Consider the following 22,279-nt stretch of genomic DNA (forward strand, 5'->3'; position numbering starts at 1 on the left):
ACAGTAACGGTGCCAGAGGGGGAAGGGTGCACACCTCTCTCTGCCCTCCCTCCTTCTGTCGCCGCCCATCAGTTAAGAGGAATTAAATATGCATTTTTCTGAATGGTATTTGTGTACTAAATGTGCATGATCATTGGCGAATTCAGAGCGCGGCACGTGGCCCTCCAAGAAAGGATGACTATAAACTATAAAAAAATATTGATAGCATTATATTACAACGAACAGAAAATGTTCGAGCAATTCTTTTCCAAATAGTAAAATAATAAATCCAAGTTTATCACAAATGCCTCCATCGGGATTAGATTTATTGGACAAGTAACTAGACACAGGAAAGCAGTCGCGTGCCCAAAGGGGGGGGGGGTTATAGCCTTCCCTTTGGTCCAGTATTTCTTAAAAAAATGTCAAAGGTAGGAAAATATGACAAAATGAGGGCTGATTACCAAGAAAAAGTATACGTAACCCCTCCCTTTCGAAAATCGTGTGGACACCACTGCCGGAAAGCAAGTCCGTCGCTTGTTGGTTACGAGGCAATAATTTTCTAGGAATAGCCAATTCCGGTTATGAATTTATCCGATATCGGATCATTTTCTATTCGGATATTCTGATTGATTAAATTGTTGATTTAGGCCCATTTCATGCACAGAAAGGCTAATCGGGGCTAAAGCTACCAGGATATTCTGATAAAAGGATATATGGATATTATGGATTATCCGAATTATCCTGAGAATTTTATCGTTTATCCGAATTCTTAGGATATCCGGATTACCCATTACATCTGAAATGGATGTCGGTAATTTGAAATCCGGATATCCCTTTATCCCGATCAGGGGTGCCCACAGGGGGGTTTGATGACGCGTCTGCGTCATAGGAATTTTTTTTGGTGGGGGGGGGACAAAATTTCATACCAATTTTATATATCTTCATACAAAAATGGGGCGATCGTATCGTTTGATTGACTTGTTATCGATTTTTAGTTTTGGTTATTATGTTTAGTTTTTCTACCTACCTGTGGATGATCGCGGCGATAGGGATGAAATGAAACACCACCTCTTATGCCTTTAGAATCGGTTTGGATGGAGGGGGGAGGGCGTGGTATTCGCATTAATGCAAGGTTAGAGTGCGCGTCAAATCTCCTGCATATGGCGATAGCCAATAGCAGCGCACTGCAGCGGTGCCATGTCGAAATCTCACACGGAAAAGAGACAGCGTGGTTGAGCGAGACGCCTTGTCAAGGAGAGCACAGCAACGCCGCACGTCTGTGATTCGCTGGTGCTGTTCAGCCGTTCAAGGCCATATGCAAGAGATTTGACGCGCACTCTAGTTGAGCAGACAAATTGTGCAGAATAAGGTTCCTTTCTAGTGATTTTTTTGCGAGGTTAAAGCCAAACAATAAACGCTGAGACATGAAATACGTCACATTTGTTTCTTTCGACTTTTGGAGCATACTGCGATTCTGGCAATGTTAAGAGATACATATCTTGAGTTCTACACAAAAAGCCTTAAGCACCATATTAGTATTTAGTAAAGTTAAATTTGATTCCGAATATATTTGATTTGGGGGGAGGTGGGTGCAATTTTCCCCCGAAAAAAATACTGCTTTTACATTAAAAATTATACATTTTCTCCGAAAGTATTATAAGCAAGTCCACAATTCTTGCCACGAGAATGAAACACACATCCGGCAATATGCAGGTTCCGTTTTAAACAATCACGTTCCGTCGTTGCTTACGTGGGGGGCCTGATGAAATTTAAATTTCGTAAAAATATAGTGTTATTTAACTTTCGTCTTCTTCTTCTACTCGGTAAATGAAAATTAAGTTTATTCGACCATGGGCGTATTGTATAGTGTATACGAAAGAAACCGAGATATAAGCTTTTAACTCTAGGATTCATAGTTTCCGAGATAACAATTTTTGGAATTTTGAATTTCCCGTTAAAAAGCATGGCTTTATATTAGAAAATATTTTTCTACGAAAGTGTCATCAGTAAGTTCACAATTTTTGGTACGAAAATGAAATACGTATTAGGCAATAGGTATGAACTGTTTTGAACCCTCATGTCCTGGCGTTGCCTACGTGGGGGACCGAGAAATCGAAATTTTGTAAAGAAAAAATAAGATTAACTTTCGTCTTCTTCTTCTTCTATTTGGTTGGGGCAAATTGGATATTTTCTACAATACGCGTGTAGCTGAGACTGTACTGAAAGAAACAAGCTATAATTTGTAATTATTTCATTAGTAGTTCCGGAGATATAAATATTCATTTAAAACCTTGCGCAATTTTAAACTTTCCACTGAAAATGCGCTTGGGCGTTTAAGGGTCTACCTTTACTGTGCACTAGGGCCTTGCAATAACAAGTTGAAATTTTGACACACATTAGAGGAAAGTCTAATTATGTAGTGAATGCAACTTGGCTTGGATATCTCTTGTCCCTTTTGTGTTACACCATTTCAAAAATCCACCATTTTCCGGTGATTTTTCAATTTCTTGCATATTCAACCACATATAATATGGATTGGGTGATATATATAGAGACAACATAATGTGTGCATACTGAGCTCACGTCAGGGTTACTAGAAAAATAAATGTCACCTTCCTGGTTGTATTACAGTTGTAACCGCACGCACACAAAATATGCATTTTTTGACATGTAAGGTTTTTAAAGGCATATTTTGGGGTATTTTATTTCTTAACGTAAACAAGCTGAGGGTATTTTGATGCAATACACGTGTTCCTTGGTGAGAGGTTTGTTTGGTGTGTTAATATCACTAGGCTGTGATCAATAGTTCCAAAGTTATTGAGTCATGAAGTTAGCTCTGAGGCTGATTTCTCATATTTGGATCACATTTTCTGTTGCTCACCACCTTCTTCCACAGACTTTAACTCCAGAACTATTCTTCGGAGGAACCTAATATTTGGAATACAATACAAGCCTTCGAGACATGATTGAACCTTCATGCCAAATTTCATCCAAATCAAATAACCATGACGTGGAGGGTCTGGTCGATCCGACGTGGAATGACCCTAAAGTCTACGTGTAAAGTAAACATACATGGCTTAAATATGACTGTATTATACAGTGATGCAACCACAGGGGGACAGGGGGTTATTCCCCCAACTTTCGACGAAAGTCAATTCTAGGGTAGCAAGAGGGGGGGGCAAACACTGACGGCCAAAGGCACCTGCAGGGGGGCACAGAGGAGCAATTAACCCCTGATTTCAAATTTTATGCAAATAAAAATACATTTTGTAAAACTTTCTTGCTCTCTTCGCTCGCATTATCTGGTTTTCTCGTTTTCGTCAAGTTCAAAGCCCTAGCTAGGGGCGGCGGGAGTCGGCCATGGGTGCCGAATGATCTAAAAAAAAAGGCTGTAAAAGAGAGAATGCCATGGCGTCCAGTGAAATTATTTGCGCCCTATTAAATCAATATTGTTTTCAATTGCAAAAATTGGATCTAAAAATTTTCTTTCTCGCTTCGCTCACATTCTGCTTGTTTTCTGTAATGTAATGTATTTTAATAATAATATGTGTTGTTTATTTGTATTGAATAAGCTTTGAATACGTACACAATTTAGTATTAGCTTGTTGCATATGTTTTTTCTATTTTATGTCGCTTCATGTTGCATATGTGTAAAACATATGTTGTACATGAAAGTTATACATGTATCTTTGGAATGCATTTATCATTAATTTTCTGCTATTCAAAAATATAGTTTGTGTGCTTGATTTCCATTAGTGTTGCCCACGAGACGAGACGAAACGAGACTTAGGTCTGTCTCGTCCCGTCTCGTGAAAATGCCGTCTCGTCTCGTGTCTCGTCTCGAAAATATACGTTTGTCTCGTCCCGTGTCTCGTCTCGAAGGGTTCTGTCCCGTCTCGTCTCGTTTTGTCTCGTCTCGTCCCGTCTCGTTTTGTCTCGTAAAAGTAATGCAGGATATTATGCCAACAAAAGTTAAAACTGGAAGACATCACAAAATATTATTCCCGAAAGTGGGTAAAACCTTAAAATATTTTGTTCACTGTAGAGTGAGAACAAATAAGGTTCGTTAACCATAAGGACATTAATCTAGTATATAGAAATATATGTATTTGTGTGTGTGTGTGTGTGTGTGTGTGTGTATGTATGTTTGTTCCGGCATAACTCCCGAACGCCTGGAGCGATTTCAACCAAACTTGGTACACGTATCACTTAAAATCCCGAAGAAATACTATGGGGGTAAGACAGCCCTGTGCGTTAGTGTCGAATCCATAGTTTTCGGGGTCTCTAAGACGAATAGCGACACTCCTAATGCCGTTCAACTCCAAGTTCATCACCTATCGGGATGTGGGTTGAGAGGGGTGAAAACTAAAATGTCAAAAATTACCAAGATAAGTGTTTGGAGTCGCTAAGTTAATTAGTGACATTAACGATGACCAAACTTAGTACACATATGAACTACCCTCTGGAAAGAAATACTGTGGGGGTAAGACGCCTCTGGCACCCCTAGGGTCGGGGGTGGGAAGGGGGTGACATTTAAAAATAATCGAAAACGACCGATATTAGTGTGGAATAAATAGTTTCCGGGGTCTATAAGATGAATAGGGACACTTCCAATGCCGTTCAACTCCAAGACACCCCTAGGGGTGGTTGTGCGAAGGAAATAACATGTAAAACGACCGATATTAGTGTGGAATCCAAAGTTTTCGGGGTCGCTAAGATGAAGAGTGACACTTCCAAAGCCGTTGAACTTCAAGTTAATTTTACACTATATTTAGAATTCAATGTTTTCCTGTTTAATAGAAGATTGGGATAAATAAATACCCGAGCAACGACGGACGGGCAATCAGTTAGTATTTAATATAATGTTTGTTAATTACCAATAGGTAGAGAATGAAATCTACTTTGTTGTTTTTCTGCCTTCAATCAACTCTCTTATCCATCGTAACGTTACACTAAGGGAGCTTTCAGACCGAAGCAACAAGCGACAGGCGACAAGCTGCATGGGGACTTTGCACCGAAGTTACGATCAACACGAGCCCCTTCCGTATATAGGCAAATATTCACCCCATAGTATGCACTACCAACTAACAGACCGAGCCTACACTATGCACGATATTAAGTTTCAGCGATAAAGAACACAAACACCTTGTCGTGTTACGTCGGTTAGGGAGGTCACATTTATTGAGGGTTCGTTTCCATGCGGTTGTTTGTCGCTTCTCGCCTGTCGCGTGTCGCTTTGGTCTGCAAGCTCCCTTGAGGGAGCGTTCAGAACGAAGTGACAAGCGACATGTTAGTTCACACGTGACACAGGCAACTTCAGTTTATTAGCAAGTATTCACAGTCCGAGGCAACATGACGCACGGTATTCAGAAAATGGTCTAATCCGTTCAACACGCAAGCGACAATCGACCCCGAACAGATTGTTGCGTCGCTTCGGTTGCAAGATTTCATGTAAGAGAGAGTTCAAACCGAAGCGACACGCGACACATGCTGCTTGGGAAGTAGCTCATCAACAGCAGTATTGCACACCGTGGCGGTATGAGACGCCGTGCAAGCCTGCGTTCGATCGGTGGAATCCAGAGGGCTGCATATCGGTCAGAATCGCTTACTAGGCCCGCCTGGCTGGTCGGGCGGGCGAGTAAAACTATATACCTGAGTTTTGACCCATCAAGCATCGAAAGCCCACGGGTAACTGGAAGGCCTTGCAAGACGAAGCTCGCTTATCTTCAGCGAACGCTCATTCCGGTTTTGCACCGTCTCCAGATACATGAGTCACGCAGTCACCGTTGCCAACTTTTAGATTCTAAACTGTTCTAGGAGCACTTAAAATGTTCATCACTTTTATCAATTTGAAATTGCAGACATTTATTCCTTGCTAGAAAACATTTGTATCGCTCACACCCAGTGGCGGCGATTGGGTTCCAAAACTAAGGGGTCAAGGTGCAAAGCGGGGGGGGGGGCAAGGACAGTTTAATTTCCCTTTATACATGAGGTTAGCGTGGTGCAAAAGTTTCAAAAAGTCGGGGGGGGGGGGAAGCAACTGCACTCTCTCGGCCCCTCCCCTAATTACCGCCACTGCTGACACCTGTAAAGGAGTACGAACCAAGTTTTGTAAAAAAGTGCCATCGTAAATATTTTGGACTTTGTGTTACTGGTGGTTGTTCTACATTATACTTTTGCGGGGGGGGGGGGTGCTCCCCTATAGCGCAGTGGTAGTGTCGTCGCCTTGTAATCAAGGGGTACCGGGTTCGATACCCGGTGGAGGCACATGGTGGTTCGGATCCCACTTTAAACTGTAGGTCCAGTCCCGATTAGCCTTATTGTGCATAAATTGACCAAATAAATGTATCAATCAATCAAACAGATTTTCTCTCTGGTGTAATTTTGCCAATTCTGATATCTACAAATTTCTTGTGTACATTATTCTGTAATTTTATTTAAAGTGATTTCAATAAGTGATTTTTTTAAAAAATAGAATTCCCCAATTTAAATTTTGATTTAAATCAAACCACCTTGCTTAACAGAAAGCTGGCTTCTGGGCAGCGAATGATACTTTTACATTAGATCTTGTCCTTTCTCGTTCAAGAATGAGATTACTGAGTCCGGTAAATTTGGGCTGAATCATGCCATTCGACACTACCTTCCAGAAGTTTTTCCTAAGTTTCAATTTTGAGAAAGTTCCGTTTTCGTGGTTGTTACTTGAAGAGTAGGAAAAAAAAACAGAAGGCGGTACAGGATACAGAGAACACTGGAAGCTAGTGTAGAGCTATCAAGGAGAAGAAACTTTGCCAAAGCACTTGATTTCAGATTTAAGCACATTCCTGAAACGTAAAACTTTATCAGGATATTCTGAAGATAAATCATCTTCGTGCCCGTTACAGAGGGCAATAGCTGCATCTGTAGGAAGGAAGGAAGAACTACTAATATTATCCATACCCTTCCTCAGTTTAAAACACCGGGAGCATTTAAATGCCCCATACTTTGCTCCGTGGCAGTTTGAGGTGCTTTATCATTAACATATTAAAATCGTGTAGGCTATGCAAGGTCACGAGACAGAAGAAAAGCCAAGACAAAGCGCTTTCTATTCAAGAAAATAATAATTGGATAAAATTGTCCAAGCAATTTTTGCGTTAATGTTTCACATGAGAAATGAGAATTGTTTTGACTTTTTTGGGACCCCTTAGGCTTAGAGCTCCCGCCCGCCTCTGATTTGACGTATTCATTCAAATTATAACGTTAAACTAGAATATAAAGCCAGATAAAAAAAATGTTTTATTTTTATTGCCCAAAAAAATTAGCCTTTTCTATCTTTCTCACTTCCATTTATTACGTTTTTCGTATCAAACTCATAGGACGCGAGGCCGCTATATGCGCGAGGTCCAGGGTGGTCGCCCACTTCGCTCACCCCTTGCTACGCCAATGGTTATACAACCTCAAGGCACCTGCGCCTAGCAGAAATTCAAATATTTCCATGCGTAGTGAAATATAATGGCCGTTGGCAACACTGACAGTAGTGCTCGCCGTCTACCTGCAAGAACTACATCGAGTCTCACGGGTCTTCTTAAGACCCGGGTAATAGAAAAGCCTGGCAGGCATCGATGCCTGTGCACAACTGTGACGTGAAGCTCGCTTGCGCGATTTCGAACACCTGGGCTTGACGTGCGTGTTGCATATTATTGTAGGCGCGCCTCCTTGCAGACGGGTTTTTTCCGGGTCTTGTGCAGGTCTCTAGTGGAATCCCCAAGCGACACAAGGGTTTCGCACCGAAGTGACAAGCGACAAGCGACACAAGCTCCTTTAGTCTCTAAGCAGGCTTTCCCCACGCATGCGCTACCAACGGACAGAGGCGACAGGATGCACTACATTAGAAAACGGTCAAGTCCGAGCGACACGAAAGTAACAAGCGACACGTCCCGCTCGTCATGTCGCTTCGGTGCTGAAGGTTATATTTATTACTGAGGGTTTCATTTCCAAGTGGCAGGCGTCGCTTCTTGCCTCTTGCATGTCGCTTGGTACTCCTTTGACTTCAGGCAATATAGATTCTTTACGTCAACGCAGAGTATCTAACTATATTGGCCTATTACCACTTACCAGGTTTTTGGTGCGAAATCTTTAGTTTGCAAACAGTACTGAGGATGGAGCTAAAGGCCTGCACAAGACCTGGAGCAGACCCGTTCGCGAGACATCGCTCCTGAAATGCCATGGAACCTGCGCAACACCCTCGCTTGAGCAGCTTGTATGCCCACCTGCACAGATCGTTCCTGGCAGGCATTGTAGACCCGCCGGGTACCCGCAGTCTTACGATACCTAGTAGGTCTCAGTTCGTTCTTTCCATCAACTGCAGACCCCTCCCTCTGCATGACGTAGTTGCTTCGAGTACAAACTGCACCGGGCCCACACCGTTCTGCAGTGTTGCCAACTGCAATAGATTTTCACTACTTCGTAAGCCACATCACCAATGAAATGAGATTTACGAATGTTGCTACCCCCCCCCCCCCCCACACACACACATTGAAATAGGTTTTCCGTGGCACAGGATCCATAAGTATATGTCGTAAACAACCAATATACGTATATATAGTGATATAGGACAGGACTGAAACATGTCACGTTCGACGCTGAGGTCGCGAGTCGAACAACACACTGTTCTACTGCGAACACCAGGGCCGTAGCCAGCCAGGGCCATTGCCGTTACCCTCGTTTGGGGGGTAGGGCCAAGTACTTGGATAAACGTGCCAACAAGAACAATCACAATAATAGTAATAAAGTAGCATGAAAGGCATTATAATCCTCATAAATCACGCAAAAAGGGGGTAGAAGTCGGTTCTCACGCGCATTTGTGTTGAAACAGAGGATTAGAAATATTTTTTTTCAACACGTCAATTTCACATTAGCTAATAATGGAAAACAAGCACACAAACTGTTTTTGAAAGAAAGAAAGTGCATGATAAATGCATTCCGAATGTACAGACATATGGCATGTAAAATTTCCATCTACAATATTTTCTTTTCACATGGAGCGACGTATTACATAATCAATTCATCCAACTCGTAACAAACCAACATTAATAGCAAATAATATCACGGGCCGCCATAGCATTCTCTGTTTTAAAACTTTTCTCACTTAGATCGTTCGGCGCTCAGGGCCGACTCCCGCTACCCCTTTGCTACGGCATTGAACTTGATGAGACTGGATAATATTTTATAATATATTTCTACTTTCATAAAATTTGAAATCAAGGGGTTGCAATTACCCCTCCATTCCCCCTCTGCAGGTGCCCTTGGCCGTCTGGAAGGAAAATGCAAGAAAAATATGAAAATTAATTCCATCTTGAGTACCCTTTAGCCCTGCTACTCTTAAATTCTGCTAGTCTGTTTTTTCTTGTACTTTAATGTTTGACCCCCACCCTGACCCTTCCGCTAGACTTAATTTCCGTCCAAGGTTGTGAGCAATGCACCCTACCCCCTCTGGTTGCGCCACTGCGTGCCTGGTTAAGGCACCATGCAATGAAAAGCAATTAGTTTTCAGTGAGGAGATTTTTGTTTGCTCGATCATTCATTTAAATAAATGAAGCTGTAATACTGCGTGCATTTCCTGGCAATAAGATAAAAACTGCTTACGCTGAACTGAAATCGCTAAGTATATAAATTCTCCTTGGAGGAGAGAGCTCCTCCTAGGACCTCGTAGGATTTACTAGCTACGTAAGTAGGCAACACTGGCTGAAGCTGTCCACGTGGTGATGAAACACCTGGAGCGACACGCTGCCGGAGGGCTGTTTCCTTCCAGCAGGTTTTGCAGGCGCCCGGGTCTTGTTGAATGCCCACTTACCTTGTAAGCGCAGAGCGCCTGGAAGACGAAGAACCCGGGTAAAGACGCAAGTCGACTCGTTGCCGTGGGCAGGCTAGCAGGTATACCTGTCCTCACGGGCAAGCGGGCAGTGGGTAGGTAAAATGGAGACTATGCTGGCCTCTAGATGGAGCTGTTGATTTTGAGAAGAGGGGTCGCAATGAATAAACTGTTTGTGCTGGCGAGAATTTTATGACTATTGTCCCCAATAAGGCTGGAAGAGGACCTACAATAAACAATGGCAGTGGCTACCTCCACATCGTTTGGCGCAAGGATGAATGGAAGGAAGCCCTTGGGGTAGCAGTTGTTGAAGAAAATTCAGGATTTTTCAAGTAAAGATACCTGCAACACGAGGGTATAGTCTGGGCAAATTCGTTACGGGCATAATGCAGCTGGTAGGGCTACTTAGGTTCGGAAATTGACATAGGTTGTTACTTTGGTCTGGTCACTTCTTACTTCGGTCTGACCTATGCGACAAACAACACAGGACAGGCGAAAAGCGAGAAGTGTCGCTTGCGAACGAACCAACAGTAATAAATGCAATTCTTCGTGCCGAAGCGCCGCGACAAGCAGGAGAGGATAACGATCACCCAGGGAAGTTATGTCACAAATCGATTACATTTCCTCACGGAATTCAGGTGTTTTCTTGCTCCAATTATAGTTTTCATGTCTTCCCTTTTTGCCGAATCCCGTTTCGGCCAATTACCCAGAGGCGCATTATATCATATTTCCCATCCAAGTAAAAATTTCGGTGAAAGGGGAATTCCCGTTTCGCCGATTATCTTGAAGGGAGGGAATTCTCCCTCCACTGGGAAATTTCATGTTTAAACAGACAGAATGCTTAATAAAAAGTTAAAAGGTGAGAGATACCTAGAGAAAATGATTATTGACCTCAAGGGGGTTTGGATGGGGAAATATTACAATTAGCAAGGGAGGTTACATGTCAAAAATCACATCACTTCCTTCCATGAGAAGACTACAAATATTGCTTAAGGTCTGTTCCTTAGATGGCACGATTTTATGTGGAATATTCCTTATTCCTTGTGCAAGAATAATCGTGTTGTGAAGATAACAACTATTGTATGTCTCACTTAACTGTTCAGTGTGGTATTTAAGAAATTTCCAGTAGGGGGAAATTCTACTGACTCTCTAGGGACAGCACGAGATAATGACTTTATGCCATATAACATTTCCCCCCATGGATAAAATTTATCAAGCAGAGGGGGGATACAAGTGCCCAGAGGGGGGAAATCCCCCATCACCCATACAAATACCATCCTGCGCGTTATAGCAGTAGTTTTTACTTTAAAGGCATTAAATATATTTAAGCTGTTTTAAGGATAAACAAATAATAAATTTCGTTATTATGGAAAAGCAATTTTCGTAATTTTCGTAAGGTTTATAATATTTTTCATAAATGTTCCATTCAAATAAATTATCGAGAATACTTCTCTCTCACAATATTTTTATACAGATAGGTATTTGAATCGGTATTTTAACAAAGTACTTCTATCTGGAGTACTATTACAGCTTAAAATTACTAAGCTTGAATACATTGAAAAAGACTGGATTTCGGAAGAGTATAAAAACTAAATAAGATAGCCTTTTTCATGTAATATACGCTGATTTGGGTTTCCAAAGAATATCCTTTACTCCGAGTAAATAAATATTCGCAACTGATTAATTATTTTTTTTTGTATTTTTTTCGAGACTTTCGAGACGAGACGAGACTTTTTACGAGCCGTCTCGTCTCGTCCCGTCCCGTCTCGTCCCGTCCCGTGTCTCGTCTCGAAAACGAGACGAGACAGATGGTCAGTCTCGTCTCGTCTCGAATTTTGAAACGTTTGTCCCGTCTCATTTTCGAGACGGGACACGTGACGAGACGAGACATGTCTCGTCTCGTGGGCAACACTAATTTCCATTATTACCAATGTGAAATTGACGGTGATGAGAAAATATTTCAAATCGTTTGTTCCAAGCAAATTCGTTAGCACAGACTTCTACCCCTTTTGCGTAATTTATGAGGATAATAACGTCTTCGTTACTACTACTACCACTACTGGTAGTAGTAGTAGTAGTAGTAGTACAGTGCGTCCATTTCGATCTGCAGCCGAGAGATCGGGAGAAGCGTGGCGGGCGGCGCTGACGGAGATGCCGACATTTGCGGCCTGAAATGCCCGCTTATTTTTATGGACATATGCAGACATTTATATAAATATTGCAAAACGAGCACTAACCTGTGTTATAAGAGTATGGTTTTAATTTTAGTAGCTTAGTGACTGTATGTGCCGATGATTTTGACACGCCCACCTCTTGTGAAACACGGCGTAGAGGTTTGTTTGGAGAACGTTCTAACGCTGCACCAATATCATCGAGTTTTACTTCGGTTAGAATCCGTCGTTTTTGCTTAGGTGTTTTAAAATTTAACGATACAGTTTCTCGTAATTTAAGGACAAGATATCTAACCGTATCTCTGTGTGGAGTTGAAACGCATGGGAATTTCTGTACAAATTACCTACACACGTCTCGACACGAGTTTGTTTTCACGTAGGTACGTGTCATACATAAATAATCTTTGTTCTAACGTGAATCTTGCGGCTGGCATTCCAATCGTCTCACTGACACGTCACACATACACACTACAATAACACAAACAAGTAACTGCAAGTAACCAAGAATAACACTCTTGCGCACAGTACGAAATTAACACGCTCTTGGTTTACATTGCTCGCCACTATATTTACAACTCTGTCTTCATCTAGTCGCGAAGGAACAAAAAAACTCGAGCTCGGATATTTCGGATTGCGAGGAAGCTCACGAAAACCATTCACTTTTATCGGTTTCGTCTGCAGTGTAATCCTGATACAGTGTTGCACATTCGAAACCTCCAAACGATTCCCATCGCCACAAAACTCTTTCAAGGATATAAACTTAAGCAGGACGTTACTGATCAAAACCATGATTAAAATGCTTTTTTATCTGTGGCTCTTAACATCGTTTCTATAGCGTATTTATTTGTGTATATAAGAGCAGAACTTGGATGAATTACAGAAGAACTTTTGCGTGTTATAACACAGGTTAGTGATCGTTTTGCAATGTCTGCATATGTCTATAAAAATAAGCGGGCATTACAGGCCGCAAATGTCGGCCTCTCCGTCAGCGCCGCCCGCCACGCTTCTCCCGATCTCTCGGCTGCAGATCGAAATGGACGCACGGTAGTAGTACTAGTAGTAGTAGTAGTAATGATAATAAATAATAATAAAGCCATTATTATTATCTATTTGCCCCTCGCAGATATTCGTGGTTGCACCTCTGGTATTATATTTTTCCGCAAATTTTGTCTGACAAAATTAATACTAGTAATTAATTCGGCATAAACGAGGGGGATGTTCTACCTTTTTGGGGGAGTGCGTCATAGGCCTTGGGGGGAATGGGCACCCCTGATCCCGATCACGCCGCTACGTCTGACTTGACTCTTGCATTTTCCACTCTATTATTTGCACTATTTTTAAAGTCTGATTATGTACAGACATGCTAATCGGGACTGGGCCTTCGGTGTTAAAGTTGGTTCCCAACCACCTCCACCTGGAATCCAACCGAGGACCCCTTGATTACAAGGAGTCGACGTTATTACTAAGTATTATTATTATGTGGATATTCTTCTTGAATGCTCATTCACTGGGCTTTATTTCTGATATTTCTGTAATCTACATAAATAAAGTTCATTACTTTTTTCAATTTTAAAATCAGTAACACGAATTTCTAGGGGGTTGACAGCTGTTCCACCCACAGGATGCCAACTTCTGAAAAAAACACTTGGTGGCGACTTGATTACAAAGCGATGACGCCAACACTATGCCATCGGGGAGGCCCTAAAAAACCTACGAAAATAACACTAACGATCTTTAATTATTATTTTTTGATTATGCAAGAATTTCGATTTCGTCCTTGTAAAAATTAATGGGATTGTTGTAGAGAATAACAAACAGACACCAGAAGCTTGTGGTCTGCAATATTGAGTACTTTTAGTTAAACCATTGATACGAGGCTACCAGATATCCAGATTTAGTCGGGACAGACCATTGTTTCTAATTCCTGTTTTTTTATTGATTGATTGATTTGCTTTATTTTACTTCGCTTTTCTGCCACTTTTGGCTAATTTGCGAAGGTGAGGATGAGTGATGATATGATGAATGGACACTCACAAACATCCATGCCCAAGCCGGGAATCGAACCCGGACTCCCTGGCGTCGCAGCATGATGGGCTAACCACTCCGCCACGGGGGCCGGCGAATTCCTGTTTTTAATCTGTTCGAATGCTAACTAAATGAACTTTATTTATGTTATAAAAATGAAAAACAATGTTTCTGCACTTTTGTTACTTGAAATGAAGGATGCCAAGTCCCCCCCCCCCATCCCTTCCGATGCACATGCGATGTACAGTCAACGGCAAAGAAGCCAAATTGTCCACTGCTATTTTCATTACTTTTTTATTCTACATCCTGTGTTGTTTTAAGGAATGAAACTATGTTGGTTCGAAGCAGGCGTTGTTCTCTGCTTATTGACGCCATTACTTCAATTCATTATCATCATATTGTGTAACACAGCCGGAATGAAAATTGCGGTGGCCAATTCGCCTACTGTTTCTTTTGCCGTTGGGTGTACAAGAAAAATCGTTATGCATCGCAGGTTCTGGTTGTCGGTGCCTATCATAAGACACAAAGTCAAATGCTATTTTTATTTACAGAGTTCGATATGATTGACTCATTACAGACAGCAAGGGTGATTGATTGATTTATTTTACTTCGCTTTTCACTTCGCATCACTTTTTGCTAATTTGCGAAGATGGGGATGAGTGATACGATGAAATTGATGAATTGACCCTCACAAACATCCATGCCCAGGCTGGGATTCGAACCCGGGAACCCTGATAGTAAGGCTGGTAAAGAGATAATGTATGAGTGATGGCGGCGATAAGAGTGCAGCCACTTTTGCCCCAGCACTATGCTAAACCTACCAAGGGAAAGTAATCTGCTTTTGTCTCCCCCCATTCAGTTTTGGAACATAATCAACGCCACTGTGTACGTATTCTCACTTCCATTGAAGCACAGGAAATGGCTACAGATCGCTTCTCAGGAGGACCTTATTTTCTATTTATCAGCTTGTATGAATTGTCACACAAGATGTCAGTGTTATTTTTACTACACACCTATAAATTTTAAATATTCACAGGGCCATTATAAGAAGAGAGAATGGAATATATTTTCCTTGTTTTATCCATAAATACGTGTATTGTATGTTACTGTATTTTTGTTATTTTAACGTCGCTTCTGTGCCACTTTCAGCCAGGTTTGCTAAAGGTCCAGGTAGTGCCCATAATATGGGTTCTGTTGGGTTCCGTAACAGGACCGGAACATTTTTCTCGCACAATTTAAATTCGGTCCAAGTTGCGTAATGTTTCATTTCAATAAGGAACTTAAAACGTATTTAAATTGATCCGGAAAAAAGATTCTGGGCCGAATTTGAAATACTTTACAGATAAAAATGTTCTTTACTGTCAGCCATTTACGCTTGCTGATGTACAAGGTAACCATAAAAGTTCTTGCCGTTTTGATTAATCATGCGCTCACATAGAGGAAACGAAATGACGCACGTGCCTGCCAAGCGATCGGGAGTTAGTCTGACCATCGACTGTCAGTAATACAGGCACGTTGCGCACACACAGCAGTCATAGCTCGTCCAGTGTCGAAGAGAAATGGAGGTATCGAAGCAGCTTGTTCGCGTGTGTTTCTTGTATGACTTTAAAGTGGGCCTGTCAGCTGAAGCATCAAGTCGCCGCATTTGCCAGGCATTTGGAGAGAATGACGTGAACGAACGCACTGCCAGGCATTGGTTCCAGAAATTCCATTCGGGAGATGTGAGCCTTTCGGGTGAACCTCGCAGTGGACGACCACATGTGTTGGATGACGAGGCCCTGAAAGCAGCCATCGAGGAGGAAAGTGGTCTAACGTGTGATGAACTTGCGGAAAGGTTCCATGTTTCCGCTGAAACAGTCAGACTGCACCTGCATGGGATAGGGAAGGCATACAAGTTAAGCAAGTGGGTACTCCACACATTGTCGGCAGCCAACAAGGAACAACGAGTGACAGCCTGTTTGTCCTTGCTCACTCGACACCTAAATACACCCATATTTGATCGCCTGCTCACGGGTGACGAAAAGTGGGTCCTCTATGACACTCCCAAACGTACCAGACATTGGTTGTCGCCACGTGACCCTGTTCCTCACACCTCAAGACCACCTCTGCACCCACGAAAGGTTATACTCTCTGTATGGTGGAATTGTCGGCAAGTGGTGCATTACGAGCTCCTTCCGCCTGGTCAGACCATCACTGCTGACCTCTACTCTCAGCAGTTGCAAAGGGTGCACCGTGCATTGCGGCAGAAGGAGCCGACATTGGTGAATCGCAAGGGTGTGCTGTTCCTGCACGACAATGCCACGCCACATATGGCAAAGAGGACCCGGAAGACCCTTCAGCAACTTGGCTGGGAGACACTGTGACATCCACCATGTTCACCGGACCTTGCACCAACAGATTACCACCTGTTTCATTGCCTCGACGACCACCTCCGTGGGAGATCCTTCGCAAATGAGAGAGACCTGCGGAACGCACTCACGGACTTCTTTGCATCCAAGCCCGCCGAGTTTTATCACCAGGGTATTGTGCAGCTGCAGGAACGTTGGCAAAAGGTGTTGGATGCTGATGGAGATCACTTCGAAACCTAAAGGTACGCACCGTCCACTGTATTGCTCTTTGTTTATCACTGCTCTAGAACGGCAAGAACGTTTTTGGTTACCTTGTATTTAAAATTCCCTGCTTTTAGCTAATTACGATGACGGAGGTGAGTGATGATTAGACGATATCGATGAGGGGACACACGCAAAGAACATCAATGCCCTGGCCGGGATTCTAACCTAGGACTTAGGTGATCGTGGTCGAATTTTATTTAAAAAATCTCCTGGTTGAACCCACCTATGCTGATGGCGGGCCCAACTAGCGGCTGGCCTATGTTTTGCTTCATAGCTCTATCTGAGCACCAATCGTCTTCGGGAATGTTACTCGGTGTCAACCTCAGTTGCACAGTAAAAGCTGTAGGTGTAACATCGCTCTCCCGTTACAACGTTGTCAAGCACATGTGTGTTTTTGTCACGTTTTTATTAGCGTTCTTGTACAGTCAGCTCAGAAAGAACTCCTGCATCTAATCTGATAATGCCTTGCGTAGTAAGAAAACATGTCCGAGGCCTTCATTCCATCCAAACTGCCCACCAGCTTATCGCTTGAACACAATTCAAACAAAACCTTGAACGAACTCGATAGACACAACCTACAGGAGGAAGGGGAAGGGGTGTTTAGATTTGCTGAGAAGCGTGGATTTCCCTTCGACAGCCGAAGACATTGCGTAGTTGATTTTCCATCTTGCCACCGAAGTTCCCGGGTTCGTTTCGCGGCCTGTGCATGGATGTGTTTTGTGAAGTTCCCTTCGTCAATTTCATTTAATTATTATCCGTGGTAGGTAAATAGTAGTAGAGTCATTCCATGCGAAATCATCACAGCCCCCAACCTGACCATCTCCGATTTTCATGAAATTTGGGGACTTGAAACTATGCATGGAACTTAGTGAACTTAGTAACTATGAAAATTTTTAGTTTCGTTTGTCTTGTAATTGTTAAATTATTCAAGGTCAAAGTTTGCAGAAATTGCCCTTTTTGAACCTGCTTAGCTATACTAAATGTGCTGTAACTCCGCCACTATTTCGCCTAGGAAGCTCAAATAAAGCTTATTGTACAGGGAATTGAACAAGCTATCCAGAGATATATAACAAGCTCACATTTCGATAAAAATATAATTTTGTCACGTAACCTTGACCTTTGACCTTGAATATCTCAAAACATGTCATCACCAAAAATCGTGAAAAAAATATATTTGGTCCCCCATACCATACTCTAAAACATACCAAAAAATCATTCTGGGACTGCAATGGGATCAGGAGATACAAAATAATATGTGTAACTATGTGACAGATAAAAGCCCCATTACATGAACTACGAGGGTTACTATTTATATTTTGAGCATAACAATGAAAAAAACAGGAATTTGGCATTGAAAACTGCTTTATTGTTTTTCGAAGTATTCTCCTTTATGGTCAATACACTTTTGCATTCGTTCGAACCATTTGTCAAAGCAGTTTTTCCAATCTTCTTGAGACACCTCCATAATATGGGTTTTGAACGCATCAACGGCGTCTTCCGCCGACGAAAATCGTTTTCCAGCAATTTATTCTTGACATTCGGGAACAAGAAGAAGTCATTGGGTGCCAAATCAGGACTGTACATCGGATGACCCATCAATTTGATTTTTTGACTGTTCATAAAGTCGGTTGTTAGACGAGATATGTGACAGCTGGCATTGTCTTGATGAAGAATGATCCGACGGCGTTTGTTTGTTTTCCGTATTTGACCGAAGACCTCTGGCAAACAAATTGTTGTGTACCATTCAGAGTTGACCGTTCGTTCTACGTTCCTCTAAAAGCACAGTTGCCATATGACCAGTTTTCCCGAAAAAACAGGCGATCATTTGTTTCGATGTGCTTCGAGCGCGAACAACTTTCGTTGGATTGGGTTCATCTTGGAACACCCATACAGTCGACTGCTGTTCACGTTCCGGCTCATATGCATATATCCATGATTCGTCACCTATTACAATCTTATATGCGTTTTTTGAAGCACCGCGATTGTATTTATTGAGCATTTGTTTGCACCAATTGACGCGAGCGTCTTTTTGAGTTTTTGTCAAATTGTGTGGGATCCAACGAGAACATACCTTTCTCACAGCTAAATGATCATGTAATATTTTATATATGCTGGTGGAACTAATGCCTATGGTTGCCTCAATCTCACAGTATGCCACATGACGATCTTGCACTATTAGGTTTTGCACAGCATCAATGTTTTCTTGAACAACAACTGATTTTGGACGACCTTCGCGAATCTCGTCGGTGAGCGAATGGCGGCCACGATTAAATTCGTTATACCAGCGTTTCACAGTGGCAAAGGATGGGGCTTCATCGCCAAATGTAGAAGTAAGTTGATCGATGCACCCTTATCTTGATAATCCACGTCGAAATCGTAAAAAATCATCGCACGAAAATGTTCACGAGTTAATTCCATTTTATTGTTGTCGCGCAATCTCCAAGTCAACATAAACAACACAAATGAAGCTATTGACAAAACATTTGAAGTACGTTATGGTCAATAATGCCAGACGATTCCGTGCAAGCGTCAAATCGCGCCTAACTTCAATCAGTGTTGCCAAGGCTCAAAATATAAATAGTGACCCTCGTATGACGAGTCAAAAGTCTCTTAACACCCCATACGAAATTTAAAGGAGTTATCCTGGTCATGAAAGAAATAGGTTAGGCACAGGGAGATCTCTAGCTGTGTGTGTCAGCGAAGGTCCGGCATATTGTTGACCGCCATATTGAATTCAACGCAAAAATGTCAAAGGAAAGGGGGTGATGTGATGGGGTGATGTGATATATCAAATCAGGCTAGAATTTCACGAGAAACGAAGCAGCGAAGGTTTTTCCAACTTATGTTTAGGCAGCAAAACGTTATACGCATATCTTTCACTTACGATATATGCACATTGTAGTGTTGTCAATATTCCTGTGAGCACATTCGTTGACGTCTCTCACACTCACATAGAATTTGGCAGTGTAGCAGGTGCAACATCATCGCAAGCAGCAACTATGGCTTCTCTCAGATGGTCAGTATCAGGGACTTTTAGTGCATGCACCATTCTCTTCAAATGTTTCTGAAGGTAAAAGTCCTCCTACAGTCCTCCTCATGTAAGCCGGGCTTACACTTTATGAGTTCTAGTAAAATGTAGCTATGTAATTATATGGCAAAATTCGTAAAAACTTCAAAGTTAAACTCGGCCCGACACCAGTCTTCGAGATCCTGTTTGTTAGATTGCAACACTTCAGCACCAGAGGGCACATGGGAACTCCCGCCTTCTGCTTGCGGAAAGTTGTAAGCCGTCAGAATGTTGCCTTACAAATTTCTGACCGCGAAGGAGCAGTGCCTACCATATCTGGATGGAGAAGAGCAAGGGATATAGGGAGAAGAGCGGGCCAAACCCTAGGTTTGTAAACCTACGGCCACAGGCTTACAGAGCAGCGTTGCAAACCTCATGTTTAGAAAAAGTATTGTTCATGGACGTCCGCAGTATTTCTTTCCACCAGGGAGGATTAAGCAAAGTTTTTTTTTTTCAGGGGTTGGGGTATATTTTCCTTCTCAAAATATACTAATTCAATTTGAAGTTAACATTTTTCTGCAACGCCCTTACAATAATTAAAAAATTGATGTGACTGAAATGAAATTGTATGTGTGAAAATGGTTGACATTCATTTTTCAGGAAGCGTCTCCTTGCCTTGCCCCTTCTGGACATCCACGGTGTCGTTTAAACTCCGAAATTATGCTACATACTACTAAATTGTTCTGTGATTTTCATATTATTAATATTAATTTATAACAAAAACATAAATACAAATTCGAATGGTTCAACCAACGGCATGGGTTCGACGTTATACGTGAAAAGTTTGAGAAAATTCAACCAGAACGAAAAGTGGCCCTCTTGTTTTATTTATATCCCCAACTTACAAACGACTTTTTAAACTTGTGCGAGATTAGCATCATTATGCTTGGGTGGGATTCACTGAATACGCGCCAGCGAGACACAGGTCCTCCAAGAGAGCGTTGTCGGGTATGAATGGTTGACGGCGAAGGAAATTTGAGCCGGTGGTGCTTCAAGGAGGTTTTTTCCAGGAACAGGGAATTCTGAAGCAAAAATCTAACAGGAAGGGGAAAAAGGAGAAACCTAAAAATGAGCGGGATACGGGAAAACTAGATACACATTGATGTGCTAAATTCTTGTTTCTGTTTTTAGCTTGTAGGAGAGCATAAACTTCAGAAATATTAAAATCTCTGTTTTCCGTTTACGTATGAACTCAGCTGGTAATAATTGAGCTAAAAAGTGCAAAAATAAATAAATAAATGTTAATGAAAGCTGAAGATTGAACCAATTTTACAAATCTCATGTCAAATGTGACTCAAATATTATTAATTACCTAGTCCGTGATTCAAATACTTTTCGAGCAGCGTTCGAAAAGCCTGTTTATGATCTTTTACGTGCTACATTTGCTTTTACAGTATCCTAAGAAAGCACTTACATGTCCTTTGATAGAAATTTCTGGATATGTCCCTACAATTAGTGAGCATTTCTTTTATAATTAATATTGTATTTTTTTTTTACTAAATATAGGAAATTTTAAGGCAAAAGAGGGAATTTATTTATATCCGAAAGGGATATTCCTCTCACAGTCCGAAAGATCACTGCTTTGAACAGTGACCAATTTTGGATCTGGTTTATTTTTGTTTCCCCGTTCTTGTTGTCGAGGTATTGCTTTTGCAAATTCCATCTATTGAATGCGGACTGTCTGCCCTGTGTTGTTGTGTGATAGTGAAGTGCATTATGGAATAAAATGAGTGTGATTGTGCGGTGGGGTGGAGAACTTGTTGAAGACGCCGTTATCCAGCAAGGATTTTGCTGCCAAGAAGAAACTTGTGGATGTCCTTCTCTAGCAGGCATAGTAACAGAAACGAAAAATAAAGTGAGCCGATTTTGTGATTCAGGGTACGAAGCTGATACTTGGTTATGCGGTTGTAAAAAGTATTCAGCATTTTTCTGTTTCCTTTCGTTTTCGTTTCTTTATTATTATTATTATTCATTTTATATAACTTTGCATATTTTTTATCGTTACGTTACTCATTGTGATAGGAATAAGACTGACTTAATTATCAGTTGAAATGTAGGAGATACACAGCCTAGCAAAGAAACCACAAATCCCGGGGGTTTATCCAGAATTTTTAATTTGGTTAAAAATTCCAGGGAAGTGTTCTGAAAAAATGTGGGGGGGGTCGATGTGTGTCGATAAATCACTAACCATGTCAGCCCAAAAATAAGCACAACGGGAAATAACCTTCATCATGATAGTCTTACACTGTTGGAAAGGTTACGCTCCGCCACTGTCCTCCTAAGATGTTAGATCTGGGGAATGTGCAGGCCTTTTAATAGATCCCCGTCTGCCCATCAATCTACCTAGAAATTTACCATGAAGAAATTGCCAAAATGTTCACATAGTGTGGTCACACACTGTCCTGTTTCCAAACTCTGGAAAAGTGACATATCCCGTAAGCAAGGATGAAAAACCTGTTCACTTAACACATCCAAGAAGTTTTCACCATTTACGGTTCCGTTGTTGAATATGGACCAACCATTCCCGTTCTCCATACACTATACCGCCTCATTAGCTTACCAGCAACAACCATTCAGC

This window comes from Lepisma saccharinum, chromosome 1 (assembly GCF_977018435.1).
Source record: "Lepisma saccharinum chromosome 1, izLepSacc3.1, whole genome shotgun sequence".
Classification (NCBI taxonomy): domain Eukaryota; kingdom Metazoa; phylum Arthropoda; class Insecta; order Zygentoma; family Lepismatidae; genus Lepisma; species Lepisma saccharinum.